Raw genomic sequence first — 27569 nt, forward strand, 5'->3', positions numbered from 1 at the left:
CTGACCATAGCACCAGTGTTCAGGAGATCACCATTCTGATGTTGCTTAGTCCCACTCTTCTTAAAAGTTAGCCCAGAGTAACAGAAAGTATTGTTCTAAAAGGCAAACTTAAAAGAAAATGATACTGGTACAAAATCAGCATATTTCTGTGAGTTTAATGGAAACACTAAAACTGCTAATTTTTCAGCGTGGAAGATAAAGATTCCTTGACCCATTCCTCCATGAGGCTCTCCTGCTGTCACTAATACCATGGCTTTGTCAATTCTTTCTAATTGTCTCAAGAAAAAATAATGCATCTCTGCTATAGAGCTGTTATTATAAATGCTCAAGAACATTTTGTGATATTTATACCTTAATTGTATGAGGTTTGAGTTGTTGGATTTTGTTTTTGTTCTTGTGGTATAGGCAAGTAGTCCTACTGAGTAAAGATTGTTTGATTGCTCTCAGACTTTCTAACATGCACACACGTCACCTAGGCATCTTGCTAAAATACAGACTGATTCAAAGGGTCTGGGGTGGGACCTGCAAGTCTGCATTTCTAACAAGATCTGAGGTGATGCTGATGCTACAGATCAGCAGAACACACTTGGAGTACCAAGGCTCAAATTTAACTGTTGTAAACAGAAAACTGGATTTAGAATCAGGAAAGCCAAGTTCAAGTTCCAGTTCTCCTAAGTATGTATCTTTGGGCAAGTCAACTAACCTCCCTGAGAAACACGCTCCTTATTTGCACTGGGTGTAATAGCATCTCTTTCACCCACTTAAGGTAAAGATAGAATGAGATAAAGTATGTGAAGGCACTGTGTAACCATAGCCTTCTGTAAAGTGTGTTATCATTATTACTATTTACTTTGAAAATGACTGCTATTTCCTCACATGTGCCAGCTCTTTCAAAGCCATTATTGCCTGTTGAGTAATACACATGTAGCCACTTTTTTCTTTGATCCAACAGGCAATAATGGGTGCTCAATCTACATTCAATACTCATATTGCCAATTTCTTGGTCTTTAATGACTCCATCTGAGTCATTACAGACAATTGGATTCAACCTACTGCTGAGCATGCAGCTCCTCTTCCTGCAGAAAGTTCTTAGGCAGGCAGAGCTGCGGATGGGGATGGGTGCATTGCATTCCAGCACACCAGCGTGGTTCCTCTGGGCTCAGAACCTACTCTTCACGCCTGATGGGGCTTTGCACACAAAAAAAGCCTTCACTTCCTGCCCGGGGAAGTGCCTTTTGAATTAAAGGTTCTGAGAGGCTGCGGGCTCAGGTTTCAGGGCTCTCCTCACCACATCTCACAGCACAGCATGCCAAAGAGGGATTCTCCAGTGATTTAGGTGAGAACGTTAATCATTCTCTTCTCTTACTGAATTTACATGACTACAGTGTTTCCCTGGGAAATCTCGTCCACATAAGTAGATCTGCAAGCACTTCAGAGGGAAGAGTGTCATCAGAATTGCCAGAGATCAGGAGCACCAGGCAAAGTGATAATTGTAAAGTCCTTTGAAACTGGAATGTTGTGAAATTTTGCAGACTGTGAATTTTGATCATTTAGTTCAGTGTGCTTCCCCACCTACCCCTTTAGAAAATTGCTTTTTATACGATCCCAAAAGAAATCCACAATTATTCAGGCTCCACATCAAATCCACCAAAGAAGATTCCTCTGCCTATCTGGTTCTCTATCCCTAATCTCTTCAAACAAAATTAACCTCTCTGTAAGTGAGGGTTAGCAGTAATTCTCAAACTTTGTACTTCTGAATTCCCTGGGAATTTCAGCATGCAGATTCTGATTCAGTAGGTCTGAGGCAGTAGCCCTGACATTCTGCACTTCCAGCAAGCACCCAGGGATGTTGATGCTACTGGTCTGCAGACCACATTTTGAGTAGAGCAGTAGATTAGTGGATCTAAGGAACCTTGCTGAACCTTTGTATATCCTGACTACTCAGTTCTATTTAATTGCCTCTGTAAGCTAAAGTAGTGGCAATCCAACTTGAGCAGATAGGCATTGGAGAACTTGTTCAAAACAGATTGTGGTCTCCACCCCAGAGAGCTTCTGAGTCAGTAGGTCTGGGGTGGAGCCTGAGAATTTGCATTTCTGACAGGTTCGCAAGGTGATGCTGTTCTTGCTGGTCCAGGGACCACACTTTCAGAACCACTGCTATAAAGTATCCTAGAAATTAGCTACCAGGACTACTTCCAAAAATGCAGTCTCTCTCTGTGGAATCTGGCCAATAAGATACAAGCAGGATGAAAAAGTTGTTTGCTCAGCACTTAATTCTGAATGATGCTATAATAGCTCTTCTACAAAGGGTATTAAATAAATCTGAATATCTGAAGTTTGCACTGTAAGGCAAGCATGTTGAACAGAGGGCCGTACTCTACTGCCTGTCTCCTGGTGTTGGAATTCAGGAGAAAAGGGCTAAGTAGAAGAAAGGACACCCTGAGATGGAGGAAGAGAGATACACCTCCCCCACAATACACACACACCATGGATGTTGTTGCTACCATCTCCACATATAGGATTGCCAAAGCTTTCGTTCTTCCAAAGACTTCCCATACAGGGTCATCTGCCATTTGCCTTTTCCGGAACTTCCTTTAAAGCAAATCAGATGGTACAGCAGGCACAAATAGTAGCTACATGCTGCATTTCTGAGACAGGGTCCCAGTACTGTGGTTCTGTTAAAGAACAAGTTACTCAAAACCCTTGTTAAAGAATGGTAAGGCAGAGTTTATTCAGCAGGAGCCACTGAGATAGTATAGGGACTACTGCAGTGGGGTTTTGCAGTAGGGGAGAGATCCGACCCACTCGGAATATAACAGGGAAGAGTGGGAATTTATAGCCAAGGAGCAGGATGGGGTCAGTGGATACAACATTATTAAGAGGAAACATCAGGGGGAAGGGGCAGATTCTAGCTAAACCAATCCGACAGGATTCTTGCTGAAAGCTGGCCAGGATGATCAGATATCATCTGAGAGATGGTCAGAGATGAATAATTTAGTCAGATATCTAGAATGATCAGATACAAAGGGTGGGGGATTATGGTTAAATTAGAAGAAGCCTTCCTAAAATTGGATGATGTAAAGACAGAAAAGGAAATCTCAATGCCAAGGGTTAGTTGGTGAGAAGGTTCAGAGGAGCCTGACTAGAGTTTGGTAAAGGAGAGTCGTCAGTTGTCAAAAGTGAGGTGTCCACAGGGAGAACCCTGGCAACTAATGTTCAGTGTCAATTACTGTTTGATGTCAAGTGCTGTCAGAGAGAGGTGACAGTTGCAACCAAAATTCAGTGGGTACCAGTTTAGGCAGAGTGGAAAAAGCATTGCTTTAGAACCCAAAGTTTTTTTTTTTTTTTTTTTTTTTGAGACGGAGTCTCTGTGGCCCAGGCGGGAGTGCAGTGGCGCAATCTCGGCTCACTGCAAGCTCCGCCTCCCGGGTTCATGCCATTCTCCTGCCTCAGCCTCCCAAGTAGCTGGGACTACAGGCGCCCGCCATCACGCCCGGCTAATTTTTTTGTATTTTTAGTAGAGACGGGGTTTCACCGTGTTAGCCAGGATGGTCTCGATCTCCTGACCTCGTGATCCGCCCGCCTCGGCCTCCCAAAGTGCTGGGATTACAAGCGTGAGCCACTGCGCCCGGCCTAGAACCCAAAGTTTTGTGTTTGAGGCTGTGAACTATTAATGTGTCCTTGATCAAGTCAGTCACTTAACCTCTCTGGGAGGTCTCAATTTCTTCATCTATAAAATGGGATCAACAATATTGTCATTGTGAAATCCACCCAGTGTTCTCTATTAACAAATGCTTACTCTCCAGGAGAATGGACTTGCCAGAGCACGATTCTGAAACTTTATCCTAGGTTCTTTCCCATTTCAGCCCCCTTCAGCCTTTCTGCCTTACCTAAGAGTTGGTGGGGGGAGAGTCAACAGGGGTCAGGGATTCAAAGAAATCAATTTGAAGCACTACAGCCAGGGAAGGGAATAGAAGACAGGAAAAAACTATACCACTAGAGAAATACTTGTGAAGGTCACAGGTCTACTAAAAGACTGAGATTTCATTGGAAGATTATATAGCAATTTCCCCTTACCACACTTTACTACCACATCAGCAGAGCTCCAGTTTAATAATAGTGGATTACAGCTGAAAGAGCAAAAAGAAACAGACCCTCTCTGAGGAGAAGTATGTGGGAAAATCCAACGTAAACAAGAGAGACAAAAACAAGGACAGTAGAGGAAATTAAAGCTTCTGGTACCTATAGCTACAACAAACATTAAATACATTCTGACCCCTAGATTAACATAAATCTTCCCTGTAAAGTCCTGTTATCTTAGTTCCTATTAACTGATAGAACATGTCTAGCCTTGAAGAAAAAATTACAAGGCAAGCCAAAATAAAATATATATAGTCTGAAGAGACAAAGGAAACATCAAAATCAGACTCGGATATGGGAATTTAAATTCAATACCAGACAGGGAATTGAAAGTAACTATGAAGGCCAGGCGAGGTGGCTCATGCCTATAATCCTGGCACTCTGGGAAGCCGAGGTGGAAGGATACCTTGAGGCCAGGAGTTCATAACCAGCCTGGGCAACATAGCAAGACCCCGTCTCTACAAAAAAATTTAAAAAATATTAACAGGGCATGGTGGTACATGCCTGTAGTCCTAGATTCTTGGGAAGCTGAGACAGGAGGGTCATTTGAGCCCAGGAGTTCGAGGCTGCAGTGAGCTTTGATCACACCACTACATTCCAGCCTGGGTAACAGAGTGAGATCCTGTCTCAAAAAAAATAAAGTAACAATGATTAATATGTTAAGGGCTTTAGTGGAAAAAGTAGACATCAAGACCACATGGGTAATGTAAGCAGAGAAGTGGAAACTCAGGATGAATCAAAAGGAAATGCTAGAGATAAACACTGGAACAGAAATGAAGAAAGGCTTTGATGAACTCATCAGTAGACTTAACTGCCAAGGAAAGAATCAGTGAGCTTGAATATAGGGCAACAGAAACATCACAAACTGAAACACAAAGAGTTAAAAGAGAAAAAAAAAAAAAAACCCAAACGGAACATCTAAAAATTGTGAGACAGGGTTATCAAAATATATGACATACACATAATTGGAATACCAGAAGGAGAAGAATGAAGCAGAAGACGTTTGAAGTAACAATGGCCAAAAGCTTTCTAAAATTAAAGACACCAAACCACAGATCCAGGTAGCTCAAAGAACACCAAGACAGATAAGTACTCATAAAACCACACGTAGGTGTATCATAATCAAACTACAGAAAACCAAAGACAAAGAGGAAATCTTGAAAGAAGCCAGGGTCAGGGGGACACCTTATATATAGAGGAACAAGGAAAAGAATTACATTAGAGTTATCAGAGAAAAAACTGCAAGAAGAGAATGAAGATAAATAGTTAAAGGGTTAAAATGAAAAAAAAAATCAACCTAAAATGCAATAGCCAGCAAAATTATGCTTCAAAGTGAAGGAGATATAAAGACTTTCTCAGACAGAAACTGAATGAATTCATCGCCAGCAGTGTTGTCCCGCAAAAAGTGTTATAAGAAGTTGTTCAAGAAAAAGGAAAATTATATAGGTCAGAAACTCAGATCTATATAAAGAAGAGTATTAGAGAAGGAATAAATGAAGCTGAACTAAAATATTCTTAATTGATCTGAGACATAACTTCATTTAAATCAATAATAGTAACAATATATTGGATGATTATAACATGGATAAGTGAAATGAATGGCAGCCATGTCACAAGGCATGTGAGGGAGGAATTGTGAATACCCTGTTATAACTGCACCACATATAAAGCAGTATTGTTTAAAGGTGAACTTAAATTAGGTATAAATGTATATTGTAAGTGCTAGGGAAACCATTAAAAAATTTTTTAAAGAAGTAAAATTGATACACTAACAGAGGAGATAAAATGCTGAATTAAAACCAGAGAAGGCAGAAAAAGAGGAGGTAAAAAAAAAAACAGGAACAAATGCAAAAACAACAACAACAACAACAAAAAAACAGAACAGTTACCACCATGGTAGATATTAATCTAATTATATCAATAATCACTTTAAGTGTGAATGGTATAAATACACAAAGTAAAAGATGATGACTGTCAAAGTGGATTATGGGGAAAAAAAAGACCTAACTCTGTATTGTCTATAAGAAACCCACTTTAAATATAAAGAGTCATACAGTTAAAAGTAAAGGGATGGGAAAAGATATACCCTGCTAATTCTGCTAACCAAGAGAAAGCTAGAGTAGCTATGTTCATTTCAGACGAAGCTAACATCAGAACAAGAACAATTATCAGGAATAAAGAGGTGTATTACCTAATTATAAAGGGATCAATTCTCCAAGAAGATACAACAATCCTAAATATGTATGTACTTAACAACACAGCATCAAAATACATAAGGCAAGAACTGACAGAACTGAAAGGAGAAATAGACAAATCCACTATTATAGTTGGAGACTTCAACATTCCTCTGTCAGTAATGGATTAAACAAAAACAGGCAGAAAATAAGTAAGGATATAGATAATCAGGACAGAGTAAGGGACAGCATGTCTACTACTCTGGGAAAATACATAATCCAACTCTTGTCTACTACTCTGGGAAAATACATAATCCAACTCTAATAAGGGTACCTCTTACAGAAGTGTAGGGGTTAAATAGGAGAAGCAAGACACTGGAGATAGGGAGATGCCTTCTGTACACCCAAGGAGCTGTTAAAGTCTGCAGGCAGAAGGCTTGGAATACAATAGCTGCAGAAAGAGAAGAAAGGACATAGATCAGACCACCATTTTCCAAAATGTGTTCTAGGAAAGCTCCCTTTAGTGCTGTTAAAAAAAAAAAAAAAAAAAAAAGAGCTCTGTGGCCAAATAACTTTGGCAAACAACAGATGTGGTACCACCATATCAGATCTTCATACTGCATGCACGTTATCATAGTAAAAGTTCTAAAAAGTTCCTCTGTAAAGAAACCTATTTAACTCTGTCCAGTTTGGCATTTCTCAAATCTATTTGAGATGAATATTTTTTACTTTTTTGGTGGCCCCATCAACATCCCAAGAATCTAATGTGCTTCAGAACATACACTGAAAATACCAGCCCAAAGATTGGGAGATAGAATTAATAAGACTTCAAGATAATTGGATCTGGGAGTCATCAAAGGGAAAAGGGTGACGTTGGCTTAGAAGTTTCCCAGCTGGGTGAGTAGAAAGAGGATGATGCTGTGTTAACCATTACAGGAAACAGGTGGAAGAACAAATTTGGAGAAAAGGATTCAGCTGTTGTATATATGCCAGTTGCAATACTCCCAAACCATTTATTTGCAAATCTTCAGGAGGCAGATGGAAATTAAGATCCAGAGTTTGAAGAAGAGGTAAAGTGTTGATGTGAACTGGAGATTGGTCAGTGTAAAGCTGACAAGTCAAACCATGGAGGTGGAATTCATTGCCCGTGAAGAATATATTCTGTTATGACAAGATCAGAAATGCCAAAGACAGTCTTGAGGAACATCAGATTTACAAATAGGCAAAGGTAGAGAAGTCAGAAGAACACTGAGAAAAGTTAGGTCGAAAGATAGGAGGAGAGGAAAGAGTTGAGTCATGTAATTCATTATGGGAGAAAGAAAGGGTTTCAGTCAAACTACAAATATTTACTGAGTAACTTTGTTTGCCAGGCATATAGTAGAGGATGCAGCAGTGAAGAAACCATGCTCAGGCCTTACCAGAGCCTACTGGATTCCCATGAAAATGGAATCCATATTTTCATGGGAATCCAGTAGGCTCTGTCTACTTTTCCTATCCTGATTCAAATGGGATGCCAGTATGACAACTCCTATGATTTGTCATGAATGGGAAACCAAGTGCCATCTTCAAAATTTCAGGTCTTAAATCTGGAGGAGGAAGCCAACATCCTTTTGGAGCCATGAATACTGTCCAAACTCCATCTGTTGCTCAGATTGGAATTTTGGTGAAATCACTGGACAGTATGGCTCAGCAGACTCCTGTAGGTAATGCTGCTCTATCTTCAGTTGACTCATTCACTCTGTTCACACAAAAGATGTTGGACAACTTACACAATTTTGCTTCATCATTTGCTGTCTCTCAGGCCCAGATGACACCAAGCCTATATGAAATGTTCATTCTGCAAAATATGTTTCTGAAATGGTACGAAAACTTTCAAAGATGACTAGCACAGAACCCTGTCTTTTGGAAAACATAATTTGAATAAAATAGTTTTTAATGGATTCTGAAATTTGTCATGTTTTGAAGATAACTGACTCCATTAAAAAGTATGAAGTCAAAGAATCATGAAACCTAGGTTTAAAAACTTCTTAGTGACTGAAGCTTAATTAAAATCTTTATTAAAAATTAAAAACATTGAAAACGGAAAAAAAATGCTTAACCATCTCAAGATATTTTAGGTACTCCCTTGACTTTTTATTGTTGACTTAACTGTGTGCCTCTGCTCAGAGTTGAAGGAAATGAAGATTTAAAAAGTAGCCATTGAATTTATCTTCTAAGAACTCATTGTAGAGTTTTGGTTCAGCGCTAGGATAGAATCTAGACTGTAGTGGTTTGAGAAGTGAGTGGGAGGTGAGGAAATAAAGTTAGCAAGCACAAATCACTCTTTGAGGTATAGTTGGAGACATCAAATGTAAAGGGTTTATTAAAGAAGGGGAGATGTGGCAGAAGGTGGAAAGGACATGGGGTTAACGAGGCCTTTTTTAAAATATGGAAGAGACATGAAAATATTGTAAAACCCATGGGAAAGAATTAGTAGAGTTTGAGGACATGGGAGAAGAAGGAATGAACTGTACTAGAAAGAAGGAAAGGAAAGATAAAACCCAGTGAAAGCAATTGACCTTAAAAAGAGAGAGAGCCATGGGCCTTGATTTTCACAGGAGGGCAAGAAGGGGAGTAGGTTTAGGTATTTATATGGTGGCAGCGAGTTGGTAATTCCCATCTGGCTGGGGTTTGCTCTCAAGATAGAAAACAAGGTCAGCAGCTGAAAATGAGTCTTGTCAAGTGCTAAAGAAAGAACATTCTAATATCTGTGAGCTTGGCGACCAACTGACAAGGGAATGAGAAGAGGCTAGGTCCTAATGTGGAAGCAATCTCTTTTACAGAATTTGAGTATGAAAGCAAAGGGACAGTCTCTCCTTCCCTTTTATCTCAAGATGAGCAAAAGTATAGAGAAGAAATTTAAGTGGAAGTTTGTTGAGAGAGTTCACATAGGGTATATTTAAATTTCAGAAGAAGAATATGGATTATAAAGTAAGAAAGAATTATTAACTCCGAGAATTATTTCGCATTTGAATAGCTCATCAGAGGAGACTGGAATGACCTAGAATGGTTTAAATAGAGGTTGGGATGATGCGACTTCCGAGGATCACACAGCCTTTAAATTTCATCACATATCTCAATGGTTCTCAACCCTGGCTACATATTAGAATCACCGTAGTAACTCAAATATACTGTACCCAAGCCTTAAACCCATGGATTCTCATTTCAGTGGTCTAAAAACAGTGGCCTACTCCAAATACAGTCCACAGATTGGCAGCATCAGTAGCACTGGCAATCGCCTGGGACCCTATTAGAACTGCAGACTCTCAGGCTTCACCCAGACCTAGTAAATCAGAATCTGCATTTTAACAAGATCCTTAGTTGATTTCTACACATCTTAAAAGTCTGGGAAGCGCTAGACTAAAGCATAGTCTAAAGTCGGGCCCAAACTTAGGTACTTATTTGAAGCTCCCCTAGGAAACTCTAATGCACGGTTAGAGTTAGGAACTGCTGCTAGATAGAAAAAGAGATCATTTTACAACTGTATTAAGCGCATGTGATAAAATCTCATTGTATTCTATATACACACAAAAAAGAATGCATGTAAAAACTGGTGAAATCCAAATAAGGCCTGTCACACTGACCAAAGTCAGTTTTGTGGTTTTGCTAATTTACTATGGTAATGAAACATATTAGGGGAAGCTGAGTAAGGGATACATGGGAACTCTAAACTAATTTGCAACTTCTCATGAGTCTTAAATAAAAGGTTTTTTTGAAAAAATTTAAGCTAGGCCGGGCACAGTGGCTCATGCCTGTAATCCCAGCGCTTTGGGCGGCCGAGGCAGGCGTATCACCTGAGGTTGGGAGTTCGAGACCAGCCTGACCAACATGGAGAAACCCCGTCTCTACTAAAGAAAATGCAAAATTAGCCGGGTGTGGTGGTGCATGCCTATAATCCCAGCTACGCGGGAGGCTGAGGCAGGAGAATCGCTTGAACTCAGGAGGCGGAGGTTGCGGTGAGCAGAGATCGCGCCACTGCACTCCAGCCTGGGCAACAACAGCAAAACTCTGTCTCAAAAAAACAAAAACAAAAACAAAAAAAAAGTAAGCTAAGAGATCCTAAGATGAAGAGCAGCTGCTTTCCATCATCATCTGAGATGTACACGGGCTCCATCATTTATTCATAGCAGAGCCATTCAAGGATTTAAAGCAGAGGAAAGACAGATTTGGATTTGCGTTTTAGAAAAATAAGTCTGGTGGCATATGAAGGGTAGATGGAAAGCAAAAAAAGCTAAGTTAGGAAGCTGTTTCTGCCATCCACATAGATTATAAGGGCTAGAAACCAAATCAGGAGCAATGGAAATGGAGTAGCAGAGGATGGATTTGAGAGATTTGGGAGGCAAAATCAACAAGATTTTATGAATGATGCAAGGGTTCTCAATCTTGGCTGTGTGTTATAATCTTCTGGGACGCTTTTTAAAATACAGATATCTAAACCCTCACCAAGAGATTCTGATTTAATGGTATGAGGGTGGGCGCAGGTATCTGAGTTTGTAAAGTTCCTCAGGTGGTTCAAATGGTCAGCGCTTACAGGGGCTAGATCAGAGACACAGGCCGAGGAAGCGGGAAGTGCAGAGCAAGCCTCATAGGTTTTTAATCAAGTATTCCAGGAACCAGCATGGATGAGGAGGAGGTAGCAAAGATACAGCCTGGAAAAATTAGAGCGGTAGCCCTTCCTTTTCCATTTGTTTTATGTTGAGAAAAATCACAAAACTTTGAGTTAACATGTGTAAAGCCATAATCCTTGCACCTTATCTATCTTCCCATGGCCTGTCTAGACAAACAGATTAAAAAAAAAAAAAAGTTCAGTTGTTTGTGCCATCTAAACATAACCTCAGCTTATTTTACACAGAGAGAGAGAGAGAGAGAAACACACAACTTTCTTGTCAATCCCAAAATTTGAAATACACAAATGTATATATATAGAAATCATCCAGAAGCTAGGCTAGAATGGCTTGGGAACAAGGTGAAATTCTTTTTTTTTTTTTTTTTTTTTTTTTTTTTTTTTTTTTTTTTGAGACGGAGTCTCGCTCTGTCTCCCAGGCTGGAGTGCAGTGGCGCCATCTCAGCTCACTGCAACCTCCGCCTCCCAGGTTCAAACTATTCTCCTGCCTCAGCCTCCCGAGTAGCTGGGATTACAGGCGCCTGCCACCACGCCCAGCTGATTTTTGTATTTTTAGTAGAGATGCGGTTTCACCATCTTGGCCAGGATGGTCTCGATCTCTTGACCTCGTGATCACCCCGCCTCGGCCTCCCAAAGTGCTGGGATTATAGGGGTAAGCCACCACACCCGGCCAAAATTCTTATTTTTTTTAACTGCTGCTAGCCATTCTGCGTATTTCGGAAAGCCCCTCCCAAGTTGTCTCCTAAAGTCCACCCAGACATTGTTCCCATCTTTCTCCAGAGAAATCCTTCATTTTGTGTAGGTCTGCTTTTATTCATGTAAGGCTTTTTTGGGGGGAGGGGGTGGGGAGAAGCCAGCCAATTGCTGTGACAGGAATGGAGTGTGGTTGCTCCTACTCCCCGCCTACCGGGGCAGCAGGGCAGCAGGCACAGCAAAGCTTCCTCAGCACTCAGTGCTAATAGACCCCGAGATTCCACGGAAAGTGTCCTGTGAGTGCGCACCCTACCCTCAGATTCACACGTTGAAAGGAGCCAATGACTGACAGATTGTCTTTTAAAGGGTGATCTGCCAAAGCCACCAGTCTCTGCCTGATAAAAACAATCAGAGGTTTCCCTACTGAGAGTTGCTTGCCGCCTATTGGGGTCTCTGTTTATAAAATTGTGTGCAAAGCACCATGAAAATGTTTCCACCTCAAAATGGTCTGCTCTTTAGCATTTCACTTTTCCCTTTTAGGACATTTTTGCTCCTTTTCAACTGAGAAAAGTTACAAAGCTCTCTCATAGCCATTATAATAATGCATAAGCACCTCATAATATAAGCACATCACAGATTTTAACAATTATTTTAAGTGGTTAGTGTGAGATAGAAAACATTAAGGTGGCATGTCAGGGCTACTGCTATGTTCCAGGTTCTTCTATTACATTATGTCTCAGCTTTCTATGAGCTATGTTATTTACAAGGTAAAAGAATAACACCTAAGTTCATCCATTTCTTAAGTGAACCCAAACGTAGTTTGAGATCTGTAGGCCGGTTTAAATTGATTCTGGTAAACCTACTTCAGCCTGGAAAAGGAGAGAAGAAATGATAGACTGAGAATTTTTAAATATTTTATTCTCATTCCAATGTGCTAGCTATTTTACAAATGCATATATTAATATCTGCCTGTGTATTCCCTTGAGAGCTGGGCTGGAAAAGCGTTGCTATACTTTCTGGTTTGGTTTTGTTTTTAAACTGCCACAGTATCTTTGCTTTTACAAACATAAAAGTATATATACTTATTTTAACAATGATCCTTTCCCACATGTTCTGTTTCCTCTTGTTTGTTTGCTTTTTTGTTTGCTTGTTTTGCTTTTTTTCTCGAGTCTTTCAGAATTAGCTAGTACTTTTGCTTAATCACTTCTCAGTATTTAACAAGGTTTCAGGACATGCAAGAGGAAGCTGTTTAATGCACGCTGGTGATGCCAAGGAGATTGTACAAGAGTATGTTGGCTTGTCCAGAATGTTTCTATCTTGAGTATTGCGTGCCTACTCTCCACATGCACTGTGCTGGGAGCGGGGATATAACAAATAACAAGATTGAGTTCCTTTCTTCAAAGAGCTGAAAGAAGATGCCATTATAATATTTCAAGTGATAAAACAGATGTGTAAACACCCTGGGGACCAGGGAGGATCTAAAATGCATGTCTAGAGCAGGCTTCCTGGAGGAGGTTATGCCTAAGCTAAGCCCATCACTTCTCACAAGTCCAAACTCCTGCAAGGGAGGGCAGGGGACTACAACTTGGCTGCTCACTCTGCAGCCCTTTCAAAAACAGCCCCAGTTTCTTATTAGTGCTGATTCGCACCAGCTTTTTCCCCAGAATAGAGGACAGGGCTCTAAAGAGTGCCCGGTAAATTCCTTCCAGCCTCACATCAAACAAGTCACTGCAGAATATCACATCCAGTAAACCTTGCCATTGTACCTCCAACAAAAAGAGAAGGGCTGCTTCTCAAAAAGAATACCACCCTCACAGCATGAGAGAAGCAGTTGCTCTATGACAACGCCACTAGACAGCAAGGACAAATATGGGATTTCCAGGCATTAAATTAAAACCATCATGCACTTCACAAATAGCAACTTTTGGGTGAAGGTGCCAGCTACATTTTCTGATTGAGATGGGGAAATGTTTCTCAATGCACAGAGGAGTGCTGAAGAGTGCTGAACACCTGTGATGGGCTTTTCTGCCAGGCATTTCATCTATGTTGTCTCATTCGGGAGCCAACAACACTACAAGATAGTAATCCCATTTTGATGATGGGGAAGCTGATGCTCCAGAAGGGTGACTTGCCCAAGGTCATCAGGAAGTGACTAACTTAGTTTGATATGAATACAAGTCTGTATGACTGAGGTGTCAGACTCTTTCTACCATACCAGGCTGCCTCTGGGGCTCTTCTTTCTTGCAGTGTTTACAGTTTAGCTTACTGGTCTTGAAGTTAGATATTCTCCCACAGAACAGTAAGGAATAGACAAAACAGCCTAATATCCAAGGGTCAAAAGGCTTGATCAGATACTTTGGAAAAGAAGATAGCCACAGGGCTAATGAGCATGTGGAAAGGTGCCTAGTTTCAGACATGATGGAAATGTGAATTAAAATCAAAATGAGATACCAGTACACACCCATCAGAATGGTAAAAAGTAAAAAGACCGGCAGTACTGAGTGTTGCTGAGGATATGGGGTAACTGGAACTCTCATACATTGCTGGTGAGACTGTAAAATGTTATGATCACTTTGGGAAACAAACTAAATATATGCCTACTCTGTGATCCCAAAATTCCACCCATGAGTCTATATACCCAGAGATGTGCTGGGGCTGGCTCCTACTGACTCCTGAAATCTGACTGGCCACATCTTTTCCAAACTCCCACTCCTTTGGTAGAAGAAAAATGGCCATGGTGGGGTATTTACCAACACAAACCACAGCTTTTTTATTATTATTATTGTTATACTGTAAGTTCTAGGGTACATATGCACAACGTGCAGGCTAGTTACATAGGTATACACGTGCCATGCTGACTTTGCAACACCCATCAACCCGTCATTTACATTAGGTATTTCTCCCAGTGCTATCCCTCCCCTACCCCCCACCCCACGACAGGCCCTGGTGTGTGATGTTCCCACCCTGTGTCCAAGTGTTCTCATTGTTAAATTCCCACCTATGAGTGAGAACATGCAGTGTTTCGTTTTCTCTCCTTGTGATAGTTTGCTGAGAATAATGGTTTCCAGCTTCATCCATGTCCCTACAAAGGACATGGACTCATCTTTTCTGTGGCTCCATAGTATTCCATGGTGTATATGTGCCACATTTTCTTAATCCAGTCTATCATTGATGGACATTTGGGTTGGTTCCAAGTCTTTGCTGTTGTGAATAGTGCTGCAATAAATATACGGGTGCATGTGTCTTTATAGTAGCATGATTTATAATCTTTTGGGTATATACCCAGTAATGAGATCGCTGGATCAAAAGGTATTTCTACCTCTAGATCCTTGAGGAATTACCACACTGTCTTCCACAATGGTTGAACTAGTTTATACTCCCACCAACAGTGTAAAAGCATTCTCATTTCTCCACATCCTCTCCAGCACCTGTTGTTTTCTGACTTTTTAATGATTGCCATTCTAACTGGTGTGAGATGGTATCTCATTGTGGTTTTGATTTGCATTTGTCTGATGACCAGTGATGATGAGCATTTTTCCATGTGTCTGTTGGCTTCTTTTGAGAGGTGTCTGTTCAAATACTTTGCCCACTTTTTGATGAGGTTGTTTGTTTTTTTCTTGTAAATTTGTTTGAGTTCATTTAAGATTCTGGATATTAGCCCTTTGTCAGATGGGTAAATTGCAAAAATTTTCTCCCATTCTGTAGGTTGGCTGTTCATTCTGATGGTAGTTTCTTTTGCTGTGCAGAAGCTCTTTAGTTTAATTAGATCCCATTTGTCTATTTTGGCTTTTGTTGCCATTGCTTTTGGTGTTTAAGTCATGAAGACCTTGCCCATGCCTATGTCCTGCATGGTATTACCTAAGTTTTCTTCAAGGGTTTTTATGGTTTTAGGTCTAACATTTAAGTCTTTAATCCAACTTGAATTAATTTTTGTATAAGGTGTAAGGAAGGGATCCAGTTTCAGCTTTCTACATATGACTAGCCAGTTATCCCAGCACCATTTATAAAATAGGGAATCCTTTCCCCATTTCTTGTTCTTGTCCGGCTTGTCAAAGATAAGATGGTTGTAGATGCATGGTGTTATTTCTGAGGCATCTGTTCTGTTCCATTGGTCTATATCTCTGTTTTGGTACCAGTACCATGCTGTTTTGGCTACTGTAGCCTTGTAATATAGTTTGAAGTCAGTTAGCGTGATGCCTCTAGCTTTGTTCTTTTGGCTTAGGATTGACTTGGCAATGCAGGCTCTTTTTGGGTTCCATATGAACTTTAAAGTAGTTTTTTCCAATTCTGTGAAGAAAGTCATTGGTAGCTTGATGGGGATGGCATTGAATCTATAAATTACCTTGGGCAGTATGGCCATTTTCATGATATTGATTCTTCATGAGGATGAAATGTTCTTCCATTTGTTTGTGTCCTCTTTTATTTCATTGAGCAGTGGTTTGTAGTTCTCCTTGAGGAGGTCCTTCACATCCCTTGTAAGTTGGATTCCTAGGTGTTTTATTCTCTTTGTAGCAATTGTGAATGGGAGTTCACTCATGATTTGGCTCTCTCTTTGTCTGTTATTAGTGTATGGGAATGCTTGTGATTTTTGTACATTGATTTTGTATCCTGAGACTTTGCTGAAGTTGCTTATCAGCTTAAGGAGATTTTGGGCTGAGATGATGGGATTTTATAAATATACAACCATGTCATCTGCAAGCAGGGACAATTTGACTTTCTCTTTTCCTAATTGAATACCCTTTATTTCTTTCTCTGGCCTGATTGCCCTGGCCAGAACTTCCAACACTATGTTGAATAGGAGTGGTGAGAGAGGGCATCCCTGTCTTGTGCCACTTTTCAAAGGGAATGCTTCTAGTTTTTGCCCATTCAGTATGATATTGGCTGTGGGTTTATCATAAATAGCTCTTATTATTTTGAGGTACTTTCCATCAATACCTACTTTATTGAGAGTTTTTAGCATGAAGGGCTGTTGACTTTTGGTGAAGGCCTTTTCTGCATCTATTGAGATAATCATGTGATTTTTGTCGATGGTTCTGTTATGTGATGCATTACGTTTATTCATTTGCGTATGTTGAACCAGCCTTGCATCCCAGGGATGAAGCCCACTTGATCATGGTGGATAAGCTTTTTGATGTGCTGCTAGATTTGGTTTACTAGTATTTTATTGAGGATTTTTGCATCGATGTTCATCAGGGATATTTACCTAAATTCTCTTTTTTTGTTGTGTCTCTGCCAGGATTTGGTATCAGGATGATGCTGGCCTCATAAAATGAGTTAAGGAGGATTCCCTCTTTTTCATTGACTGGAATAGTTTCAGAAGGAATGGTACCAGCTCTTCTATATACCTCTGGTAGAATTTGGCTGTGAATCCCTCTGTTCCTGGACTTTTTTTGGTTGGTAGGCTATTAATTATTGCCTCAGTTTCAGAGCCTGTTATTGGTCTATTCAGGGATTCGACTTCTTCCTGGTTTAGTCTTGGGAGGGTGTATGTGTCCAAGAATTTATCCATTTCTTCTAGATTTTCTAGTTTATTTGTGTAGAGATGTTTATAATATTCTCTGATGGTAGTTTGTATTTCTGTGGGATCGGTGGTGATATCCCCTTTATCATTTTTTAATGTGTCTATTTGATTCTTCTCTCTTTTCTTCTTTATTAGTCTTGCTAGTGGTCTATTTTGTTGATCTTTTCAAAAAACCAGCTCCTGGATTCATTGATTTTTTGAAGGGTTTTTTGTGTCTCTATTTCCTTCAGTTGTGCTCTGATCTTAGTTATTTCTTGCCTTCTGCTAGCTTTTGAATGTGTTTGCTCTTGCTACTCCAGTTCTTTTAATTGTGATGTTAGGGTGTCGACTTTACATCTTTCCTGCTTTCTCTTGTGGGCATTTAGTGCTATAAATTGCCCTCTACACCCTACTTTAAATGTGTCCCAGACATTCTAGTATGTTGTGTCTTTGTTCTCATTGGTTTCAAAGAGCATCTTTATTTCTGCCTTCATTTCGTTATTTACCCAGTAGTCGTTCAAGAGCAAGTTGTTCAGTTTCCCTGTAGTTGTGTGGTTTTGAGTGAGTTTCTTAATCCTGAGTTCTAATTTGATTGCACTGTGGTCTGAGAGACAGTTTGTTGTGATTTCTGTTCTTTTACATTTGCTGAGGAGTGCTTTACTTCCAACTATGTGGTCAGTTTTGGAATAAATGTGGTGTGGTGCTGAGAAGAATGTATATTCTGTTGATTTGGGGTGGAGAGTTCTGTAGGTGTCTGTTAGGTCTGCTTGGTGCAGAGCTGAGTTCAATTCCTGGGTTTCCATGTTAACCTTCTTTCTCATTGATCCGTCTAATATTGACAGTGGGGTGTTGAAGTCTCCCATTATTATTGTGTGGGAGTCTAAATCTCTTTGTAGGTCTCTAAGCACTTGCCTTATGAATCTGCGTGCTCCTGTATTGGGTGCATATATATTTAGGATAGTTAGTTCATCTTGTTGAATTGATCCTTTTACCATTATGTAATGGCCTTCTTTGTCTCTTTTGATCTTTGTTGGTTTAAAGTCTGTTTTATCAGAGACTAGGATTGCAAGCCCTGCCTTTTTTTGTTTTCCATTTGCTTGGTAGATCTTCCTCCATCCCTTTATTTTGAGCCTATGTGTGTCTCTGCATGTGAGATGGGTCTCCTGAATACAGCACACTGATGGGCCTTGAATCTTTATCCGATTTGCCAGTCTGTGTCTTTTAATTGGGGCATTTAGCCCATTTACATTTAAGGTTAATATTGTTATGTGTGAATTTGATCCTGTCATTATGATGTTAGCTGGTTATTTTGCCCATTAGTTGATGCAGTTTCTTCCTAGCATTGATGGTCTTTACAATTTAGCATGTTTTTGCAGTGGCTGGTACCGTTTGTTCCTTTCCATGTTTAGTGCTTCCTTCAGGAGCTCTTGTAAGGCAGGCCTAGGGGTAACAAAATCTCTCAGCATTTGTTTGTCTGTAAAGGATTTTATTTCTCCTTCCCTTATGAAGCTTAGTTTGGCTGGAGATGAAATTCTGGGTTGGAAATTCTCTTCTTTCAGAATGTTGAATATTGGCCCCCACTCTCTTCTGGCTTGTAGAGTTTCTGCGGAGAGATCCGCTGATAGTCTGATAGGCTTCCCTTTGTGGGTAACCCGACCTTTCTCTCTGGCTGCCCTTAACATTTTTTCCTTCATTTCAACCTTGGAGAATCTGACAATTATGTGTCTTGGGGTTGCTCTTCTTGAGGAGTATCTTTGTGGTGTTCTCTGTATTTCCTGAATTTGAATGTTGTCCTGCCTTTCTAGGTTAGGGAAGTTCTCCTGGATAATATCCTGAAGAGTGTTTTCCAACTTGGTTCCATTCTCCCCATCACTTTCAGATACACCAATCAAACGTAGATTTGGTCTTTTCACATAGTCCCATATTTCTTGAAGGCTTTGTTCGTTTCTTTTTACTCTTTTTTCTCTAAACATCTCTTCTTGCTTTATTTCATTAATTTGATCTTCAATCACTGATACCCTTTCTTCCATTTGATCAAGTTGGCTATTGAAGCTTGTACATGCGTCACGTAGTTCTTGTGCCATGGTTTTCAGCTCCATCAGGTCATTTAAGGTCTTCTCTATACTGTTTATTCTAGTTAACCATTCATCTAATCTTTTTTCAAGGTTTTTAGCTTCCTTGCAATGGGTTCGAACATCCTCCTTTAGCTCGGAGAAGTTTGTAATTACCGACCTTCTGAAGTCTACGTCTGTCAGCTCGTCAAAGTTGTTCTCCGTCCAGGTTTGTTCCATTGTGGGCGAGGAGCTGTGATCCTTTGGAGGAGAAGAGGCACTCTGGTTTTTAGAATTTTCAGCTTTTCTACTGTGGTTTCTCCCCATCTTTGTGGTTTTATCTACCTTTGGTCTTTGATGTTGGTGACCTCCTGGTGTGCCATTTGCCACGACTGTTGGAAAAGCGCAGTATTTGGACGGGAGTGTCCCGATTTTCCAGGTGCAGTCTTTCATTGCTTCCCTTGGGTAGGAAAGGGAAATCCCCTGACCCCGTGCGCTTCCTGGGTGAGGCGATGCCCCGCCCTGCTTCGGCTCACCCTCTGTGGGCCGCACCCACTGTCCAACCAGTCCCAGTGAGATGTACCAGGTACCTCAGTTGGAAATGCAGAAATCATCTGTCTTCTGCGTCGATCACGCTGTGTGCTGCAGAACAGAGCTGTTCCTATTCGGCCATCTTGGAATGGAAGTCAAGCTATTTTTATTATAGAACTGACTGTTCAACATTTACCAACATACTGCTATGTACACCTGAGAGAAGTGAGTGCATATGTCTACCAAAGGCTATGTAAAACAAAGTTTATAGCAGTTTTAATTAAAGAACAACCAAACTGGAAACAACCCAAAGGTCCACCAACAGGAGAATGGAAAAGTAAATTGTGGTATTTTCACACAATGGAATACTACACAGCAAAAATACATAAAAATAACAGAGTATTGATAAGCACAACAAGATGGATAAATCTCACAGGCCAATTAAGTAGAAGATGGCAGACACAGAAGAGCGCATTCTACATGATTCCATTTTTAGGAAGCTGAAGAATAAGCAAGACTAGCTGAAGTTGATAGAGTCAGAATAGCTTTCCTCTGGGGATAGTGGGGGTATTGACTGGGAAAGGACATGAGAGGGCCCTCTGGGTACTGTAAATATGCTATGTCTTGATCTGAGCAATGTTTATGTGTATCTATCTATAAAAATTCATTAAATATGCACTTAACATTTATACATTGTACTGTATATAAATCATACCTTAATTATGAAGAGTGTAGACACACACACACACACACACACACACACACACACACCCTATTCAGTGACCCTGTCAGTAAGGTGGAAGAGTTAGACTACCATCCCAGCAGTACAGAACATCCAACAATGGTGAGTACCAAGAAGAAGAAAGGCAGCCTGAATCTTGGCAGACAAATCAGCCCAGTTTTACTGACATCCAACTCACTGCCATCGTGGGGACTTTCAGCACCTGTACTGGCAGCAATGCCGATGCATGGAGAATATGTCTCCATCAGCACATACTCCCCAGGCACATCACTGCCTGGGAAGGAATCCAGTGAACACATCAGCTGTCTCTCCCACACACCTACTGCCATAACAGCAGAAATCCAGAAATGTAAAGATAGGGACTTTCATCCAACTTGGGCAATATTCCAGCATTTGCTGTCAACAGAGAACACTGAAGCCTGAGACCTTACCTGTTGAGATGATCCGGAAGGTTGCAAAGAGGCTTCTAACTATGTCTCTAAGCTTTTATTCCAAATAAAGTAAAAGCCAAACAAATGCCTGCTTCCTTTATCATCAGCCAGAAGAAAAATAAGAGATCATGCCATCTCACAGCTCTCCATTCCTGGCAGGATGCAGGTCTAAGCACTTCTTGAAGAGTTACGGTACATTCTCATCAGCAGTATACCCTAGACCCAACATGTAATTAGCTTTAAGCCTTAATGAAAAGATTGGACTGTGTCCCAAATGAGGGTGAAGTGCAGTTGACAGCATCAGGCCATCTACACTCGTGAACTTGTTTGGGCCACTTGGAGAAATATTTATTGCATACCTACTGTGTTCATCATCATAAAAATGTGCCTACCATCAAAAGATTGAGTATGAAGAGAAGCTCACAAGATCCTAGCTTTATTCCCTAAGGGTTGAGTGTTGTGTATTCAAATATGGCTGTGTGAAAATAATACAAGACATTGGGGAGTTGGTTTTAGAATGGCTTAGTGTTTTGAGGACACTAGGAAACTCGAATTCCAGAGGCTATGAGAATTATTGGACATTTTCTTAGTTTGTGTTTCAGAAGCCAATCCTGAAACAAGAAATCAAGTAAAGGCAGCTTACTTGGGAGGTGTAGGGCAAACAGAAGGGAGCAGAGGGGAGAGAAAGAAAGAGGAAGGAGCCTAAAGGGGCATATAATTAAGCAGGCCACTTCTGTGGGCAACTAGAGCACAGTCACACTGGGGGAAGCTCTGGGAACCAGCTTAAAACACACTCACCCCAAAGTGATCCCACCCATGGGGAGGGAGCTGGGTATTTATAGGCCAAGTCCCATCTGTCATTGGTTGAGGGATGCTCCTAAGGAGTGTTAATTCCCCAGCACTTCTGCCCTGCCAAGCAGATGGTGAAGTGGGCTCTGTGACAAAGAAGTGTGGGTGCTGGCATTTGAAGTCGGGCAGGTGTGCTCTCAAGAGATAAGGGCTAGAGGATATGAGCAGGGTGCCAACTGCATCTGCTGCAGAGGAACTTAAAGCAATTGGCCAGGAACTTCTCTGCTTGTATAGTCTATGACTGCACTTTAGAAGTGTACATACAGAAAATTGAAAAGCCACACGTCAGCTAAATCTACATATCTATAAATCTACAGTTGATAGATGGCACATTAAGACCCAAACCTGGGAAATGCAGCCCAAATGTTTAATCAGTACCATGGAGCTGAAAGTTGTCATCCTGTTCTATTACCTGGCTTATTGCCTTGGCTAAGCTGTCCAGATCTATAAAAAAGTAAAGGCATAAACCTTCTGTCTCCTTCAAGCTAGTATGACCCCCACGGTTCAGACCTTCATTTCATCAGTGAACTAGTTGTTACATTGGTGTCTTATTTTGTCTCCCTGGTTACACTCTTCATCCTTTCCAATGTAGCTACCACACTGCAGGCAGAGTGAACTTCCCAAGACACACTTCTGATCATTTCATCTGCTGATAAAATCTTTGATTGGCTCGCAGTTGCCCACAGGACAAAGTCTGTCTTCCAAGTTCAACTAACAAGGCCTTGTGTGATTGGGACTTTGCCTGCCCCTCTGGCTTTCCTCTCCGTTTTCCTACCAGCCTGAATTACTTCCATTTCCCCTGACATCCTGTTTGTGCCTCTGAAACTTTGCCCATGCCTTAGCTTCCACCTGAAATACTCTCTCAACCAGTTCCACGCCCTGAGCCAAACTTCTGCCCTTAATTAACTCTTCCTCATTCTTGGGTCCTAATTTAGAAGTCAGTTCATCTAGAAATCGTCCTTGATGTCTGCAAGGCCAGTGTGGGTGCCCTTCCCTTAATACTCTGCACTTCTTTTGTCTTTGAACTCCACAAAGATTTTGTAATTGTCTTGTTGCTTGTCTTTATCTCCCACAGTTTGAATTTTCTGTGAGGGCAGAACCATGTTTGTCTTGCTCACATGGCTTCAGGTAAGATTTACTAATAGTAACTAATAAATTTCAATGAATGAATAAGATCCTCCGTCGTCTGACCCCTGTCTCCTTTCCAGCTCTTATTCTATTGCACACTCACCACTGCTACACACATGCTCCTGGTACACACACACACACACACACACACACACACACACACACACACCCCTGCATCCCCCTCACATATGCATATATCCTGGACACCAACATACTAGACTCCCTATACCCCTTTAGCTATTCCTATCATAGCACTGTAACACTCACTGGACTTTGTGGTTCGCTTGCGCTAATCAATTCTGAGAATCTGCCTGAAGTCCCTCCACTAAACTCTACGTTACTTGAAGATAAAGTTATGTCTTAATGTTCTTTATCTCTCCAGGGCTTACGTAATGCCCAGTATGGTGTAGTCCCTTAATATATGTTGAGTAAATGCATCATTGCTATAATTGGTGATGAAGTGCAGAAGACTTTATCAGCATGACTTCTGATTCTCAACAAAGCAAAAAACCCCTGGCCTCCCACCTGCCCAGTGTCTGAGACCCATCACAGACTTCACATCTGCAAGCCTTGAAAATTTTCATTAGCCAAATTAGCAAACCATTGTCACCATTAAAGCAAGATAGAATCACCAGAGTGACATCTTTGGACATGAAAGCAATCTTTGCTCCGGGCTGGGCATATCACTTCCAAAAGCCACATGCCAGTGAGACAGCTTAGTAGAAGCTATCTGTCAATTTCAGTAGTGCTGGCGTGCTCAGGGAAGGTAGATGAAATGTTCTGAGGGTCCTATGGATGCACGCCACCTCTAAAGTAGCAAGCAAAACCAGGCTGCAGGATAACTGAATCTTGCAAAAACATCCGAGTCTTGACGTGGAAGGAAGTTGCAATAGTGGGAGCATAGGTGTGGTTGGAAGTGATTACAGACAAGAGGAGTTTTCCAAATTATTTTCCTGGAGACCTTTATGATGACAGGATAGTGTCACATGCAATATTCTAGGTTCCATCAGCAGCAGTGGGCTACAAACCAAAGGACTGTCACCTCAGGTCAGCTGTGAGGCATAAGCAGATGAAGTTACATCAGTGCTTGCGTCGTCTGAGACATCCAGAGATAGGAAGGGTATACAACCTAGTTTGCCTGTGTGATAGTCCCATTTTATGCCTATTGTTCCTGTGAAATTAACACTGCCCTCTTGCACTCCCAAAAGTGTTCCAGTTTGGATGATAAATTATATGGTCACACTACCCATCAACAGCATTAACAGGAGGAGCAGAATCTTCAGATAGACATGGATGGTGGGTACATAGAAATTCTTATAATAGTCTCCAGACTTCTGTATTTAAAAAAAAAAAAAAACTTTTCAAAATAAAAAGAAACATGAAAAACAAATACACTTGAAAAATTCAAACTACCCTGTGATTAAGCATAGCACATAATTATTTCAGACCTCAGTCGCCTACCTAAATTGTTTCTCTGCTCTTATTTTTTTAGATTATAGTTTAACCATATCCATTTGTCTAATGAGATCAGCCATTTATCTGCAGCATGTAAGCAACAGGACCAAATTCAATGTCATCTGTTTATTTAAGATGTAAATGATATGCATGTAGCACAGTAGCCTTTGGGTACAAATGAAGTATCATTCAATGTCACCATAGAAATATAAATCAGCAAGAAGGAACAAACACTAAAGGTTTCATCAGCACATCTTTGTTCTGCTCCTTTTATGTGCCAGGCACTACTCTAGGTACTTGGGATAGGATTGAGCGAAACAAAATCCCTGTCCTCGTGAAGCATATATTTTCTAGTGTAAAACTCCCTGTGGGGAGAGATGATACCCAAGTCCTATAAGACCCCCAACTTCAATCTGATATTTTCAGTAAATCCACACACCGCAAGCCCCTTTATACAAATATGTTCTGTAAAGTTTTGTTTTGTTTTTTTCTTTTTCGTCGTGTGTTTCTGAGGTCAAGGGGTTATATAAGAAACATACATGGCCGGGTGCGGTGGCTCACGCCTGGAATCCCAGCACTTTGGGAGACCAGGATGGGTGAATCACCTGATGTCAGGAGTTCGAGACCATCCTGGCCAACATGGTGAAACCCCATCTCTACTAAAAATACAAAGAATTACCCAGACGTGGTGGTGAGCAACTGTAATTCCAGCTACTCGGGAGGCTGAGGCAGGAGAATCGCTTGAACCCAGGAGGCAGAGGTTGCAGTGAGTCGAGATCATGCCATTGCACTGCAGCCTGGGCAACAAAAGCAAAAATACTCCGTCTCAAAAAAGAAAAAAAAGACACATACATGATGCAAAAGATGCTATTTTGACTGATGAAAGTCTTCTCCCTTTTCACAACTGTTTTCTTCATCTCCAGCTGTTTGCGCATGCTTGTCATTGGTGATGGGCTTGTGGCTTCTTTCTGAGGTTTCTGTTGTAAATATCTGGCATTCACTGGGTTTTACTGTTTAGTACTGGTCGGAGTCTTGTTGCTTTTCTAGACTGCTTTGTCATGTTTGACCCCCGACTTTGCTACCTCATCACCATCTCCTGCTGTGAGTTGACCACGTTTAAGCCTAATACCAGAAAGCAAATTTATCAATATCCAAATGTCCAAAGCACAGAGATTAGGGGATAAAGTCTTTACTTTTCCAGAAGAACTCTCATTAGGGGACAATTTTCTGAGCCCAGGATTTAAATCTGGGGTGATCCACTTACTAAATTTGTGGCCATGGACAAGTTATTTAAGCTCCTAGAGGCTCAGCTTCCTCACCCGCAGATGGAGGGGTAATATCTACCTCCCTGATTTGCTGTGAGGGTTAAATAAGATGATAGATTGTAGCATTCTTTGCACAATGTCCGGCACTTAGCAAGCACTTAGTACCTTTTAGTTTCCCTCTTTTACCCCCACCATCTTTTCCTGCCTAGACGGGATTCCTTTAATTGATGTGCACAGTGATCTAACTAGAGAGCTAACCGGCAGATGATGGGACAGTTTTCAAACTTGGAGCTTATACTGGGATTAAGGAGTGCCAACTTTAAACACATACTACCCAGCTGTTCTCTTCAAATATTTGTACTGATCCATGCTTCTAACCCCATTTACCCCTTAGTCTTTCAGCAAAGATGAGAGCAAAATTCGGTCACCTTTACATTTCATTGAATATACTTTTCAAGAAAAATGGAGGAAGTTTCACTATTTAAAGGAAAAGAAAGTTGAAGTAGACAAGACACAACAGAAGATAGAAATGGGGTTTTCTGTTTGTTCATTTTGTCTTTGCTATCAGACATTTACTGGGTACCACCTGTGTGTCAGAGACTGTACAGAGCAATTTACATTCAATTTCTGATTTATCCTTCAACAGTCCTAATGAGATGGGTACTATTATTGGCCCCATTTTACAGATGAATAAGCTGAGGCAAGGGATAGCCATTACATAATAGCTTAGTGTCCAGGATCACACATCTCCTTAGTGCCAAAGCTGGGATTTGAGCCTAGGCAGTCTGACTCCATCATGCCAAACCATGCCACCAACATCAGCACCCCCCAGAAGGGTCGAGGCCTTTGCAAGCCGAGTCATAGAAACTATCATAGTTTGACCTTTTGCCCTGTGAGACCTCTTTTCAGATCAGGAAAGGGAGGGCAGTGGCTGAAATGCTCCTGTGATTTTTAAGGGCAGTAGCTTTGTATGAGAACCTTGAGAACAGAGAAGAATTATTGTCAGGAAAAAATGCACTGTCCTATAATACGTTCTTTTATGAATTACAAGTACTCATCCTTGGTAAGGCTTATGGTCCATCATTAAGGAGAGCTGTTACCATATCATTAGGTGGAACTTTCTTCTTATTTTTTCTTTCATCAGCCATAATTTCCATTGTTCTCAAGTTCAGTGCCCATTAGAAACATAGCAAATCCTTTCAAGGAAAAAATATTGCCAAAGAGCTCATCTGATGAAGACATTTATATATTTTTTGATTTAACAGTATTATTATTCAGTTTCAAATATCTTGGGGATGTGGGTTATATGGCATTTTGATTTTTTCATAAGTTAAAACTACGAAAATTGTGAATTCCAGTCGCATATAGGGACTCATGCCCACAATGTGTGCAGCCCTGTTTTTGCTTGTGGAAAAGGGAATGAGAAGATTTCTGAGATCCTTCCTAGCCCAAAACTGTTGTCTTTTTTCTAAAATCCTGCCCTGATACCACCAAACTGTCTCTTGGAAACCAAACAAAATTGTCTGATAGCCCCCTCAGGAAGCTCAGGTTCTGACAGGACTCTTGGGGAGGAGGAGAGGCAGGAGGGGAAAGAACAAACACTGACGAAAGCTCAGTTAGGTGACTCACATAAAATTGCCGCTATTCAACTACTTTTTAACCTATAGAAATGGCAATTTCATATGGTTTAACCTAATACTAAATGCCAGGCCAGACACCTTTTATAGGTAATCATAATGACTTTATGAGGTAAGGATTATTCCCATAATTCAGATAACAAAACTGAATTAAAAACCTAAATTCACTATCTTAGTTGGACCTCCCCCAGAAGCTAACCTGGAGTCAAGCACTTCATGAGAGTAGAATATGTGGAAGATAATCCCAGGAAGCACTGAGAAGAGAGCAGCATCATGAGGCAGGGAAGAAAAGCCGTCGGCTATGGAGGCA

General features: G+C 40.9%; 1 protein-coding gene and 1 pseudogene across 2 annotated transcripts in view; both read left to right on the top strand.

Annotated features, from left to right (window-relative positions):
* PTCHD1 (patched domain containing 1) overlaps window positions 1-27569 on the top strand; it is a 70509-nt gene that overhangs the window by 10026 nt on the left and 32914 nt on the right. The gene's annotated exons all lie outside the window — the stretch shown is intronic.
* Window positions 7440-11313, top strand: LOC107970927 (protein Hikeshi-like; annotated as a pseudogene).

Source organism: Pan troglodytes, chromosome X, assembly GCF_028858775.2.
Source record: "Pan troglodytes isolate AG18354 chromosome X, NHGRI_mPanTro3-v2.0_pri, whole genome shotgun sequence".
NCBI lineage: Eukaryota > Metazoa > Chordata > Mammalia > Primates > Hominidae > Pan > Pan troglodytes.